The sequence below is a fragment of the Blennius ocellaris genome (genome assembly GCF_963422515.1).
Source record: "Blennius ocellaris genome assembly, chromosome: 2".
Classification (NCBI taxonomy): domain Eukaryota; kingdom Metazoa; phylum Chordata; class Actinopteri; order Blenniiformes; family Blenniidae; genus Blennius; species Blennius ocellaris.
In genome coordinates this window covers 15,969,562-15,971,945 of record NC_137651.1, presented here as the reverse complement: position 1 = coordinate 15,971,945, position 2,384 = coordinate 15,969,562, and positions in this window count along the sequence as shown.

Sequence of the window (2,384 nt, the reverse complement as noted above, 5' to 3'; positions counted from 1 at the left end):
CAGCTGCTAGTCACTGGTGGTCTGTACTGGGCGCGGTGGCACTGACCTGGATGTTTCTGTCTGTGGGGAGAAAGTTTAGCTGGCCACACTGTAGCAAGGGACCAGCTGGATCGATTAAAAAAGAGTAGGAGATCCAAACATTTTGTTAGGTTTGAGTGAATGTGAAACATTGAAATTCTTCAGAGCACATGCAACTACACAGTGATGTCAAGGTCATCTGCTTATCCACCATAGAAGTATTTGGTGAAACATCATTCAATTAAGAAAAAAAAATCATATTTGGAATTCCTTTTCTACTTCTGGAATAACAATCTTAAACTGAAGATTGTGTTACATACAAAATACTCATCAACGTAAATGTGTTCTACATTGGATTTGCACTTTTTTGTATGATCATCACAAAACCTGCACATTATTCACACAAAAGTTTGTAATTTGAAAAAAGGAAGTAATAACAACACAGCTGCAAGTTGCTTTATTACAGCTACTTATTACCAATTACGTTTTAAGGGGCCAAACCAGGATCACATTTGTTCCAGAAGAAGAAAAAAAAACAACTACCCAAGCTTGTTTTTTTCTGTTTAAAAGAATGAACAGGAATCATTGCGTGTCGAGTCAAACATGAATCATTGACGCCACAACTTGATACTAAAAGACTCCAGTTAAGTTAGTGGGCTTGTTAAAAAGCTATCTAATTGTTTACAGAACCCCATTATCTTTGGGCTGGAGCCTGCAAACATTTGTTTAACGTGTAATCTTCCGATTTACATTAGTGCAAAACAGTGCTGTAGCCAAGAGATAGTGCAGATATTTAGACAGCAGTTAATCGCAGTCTAATAAAAAAAAAAAACATACAAGTTTTGATCAGCTAAAAAGCCACATTGTATCTGTATTAAAAATATCCTCACAATATAGCCTTAAGTCAAAAGCTGAACTTGACTGTGTCCTTGAGCTTCACTTTGTTATCTGCTCCAAGCAGGATCACAACATCACTGCCAACAGCAACAAGACCCTCCAGATGTTAGTATCTCTGGGAAAAGGAGGGTTGTGGCAAAATGTTGGAAGCAACGCTTTTGTAATCTGTAGAAGCAGAGGTTTACTGACACTGCAAAAGTTCACTAGCCTGTGCACTTCAACACCAGCATCATCCATCTCAGCCCACAACCGTCTTACAGTGATTCAGCCATGGTATTTGGATGTGTCTGGATCTGCCAGGATCACATTTCATTGGACATGAACAGTAATTTCAGGATGCGGGTCCTGCTAAAAAATTGCATTCATCTGGCCTTCCTTACGCTCAAAGCAAATACTTTGATCAGTTCTTCCTTCCTCAGGATGCTAACACGCCTGCAGATTTTCTTCGAGATAAGTTACGTTGCAAGACTTATCCTTTTAAAGCCTTACACATCATCATCGAGACTTGGACATGTTAAAACAAAACTGTGTTAGTTATGGCTAAAACATGATGTTACACGTTTTTAATGCGAGTATAAAAGGCTGTTGAAATTGGTCTTTGTTTGATGAGGCATAAATGAAGAGTATGAACATGTTTTTGTACACAAATTGATGAGATTTAGAGTTTATTTTTTCCAGTGTTCACATCACACATTCAGTCATGTGTGGCTTTGAAATACGTTACAGCTTATATGCTACACTGAATCCATATCAAAAAGCAAAAGCTGTACTTTGCAGTAAATTCATACTATATTTACAGTTGTCAATCTTTACTTGTATTAACAGATCAGGTGACATTGCGGAATGCGAACAACACTCTTGCCAAGTCACAGCCCATCAGAAGACAAACAACGCTCTCTAAACTTAAACACGCTCAGGGACAACATGGAAACTCCACACAGAGTCCAAAATCAAACAGGGGATAATGCCACTGTGAGATGAAAGAGTCACAACTCCGGAACTACGCCATCTCATTCTAAATGGACTATTTTCCTACAATAATGCTGTTAATGTGTACCTTAGTTTCTTTTTTTATTCATTTGCATCCTCTACAGTAAAGGAATTGAGCTGTTTATGATTTTAATCTGTTATTTGATGCAATCCAAGCTTTGAAAAAAAAAGAAAAAAAAATCACAACCTACAAAAAAGACTTTCCAGATGTGGCTCCCTTAATGGGGGAGAATCCGGTTAAAGGCGGATTGAGGACGAGCAGGTGCGACAAACCATATCACGAGTGGATCACGCCAGATGTTTTTATTACACACGAACTTTTAAACCAACTCCATCAAGTTTTGACTTGTCCTCATTTGCAGCCGAGGAATCTGTACCTTCTGGAGCGGTGCGCACACAGCGGTGCGAATGCGCATGCGTAGAGAGCGAGGAAAAGGGAAGGCGCTACGAAAACGGAGAGAAAGCGAACCGCTATCTGC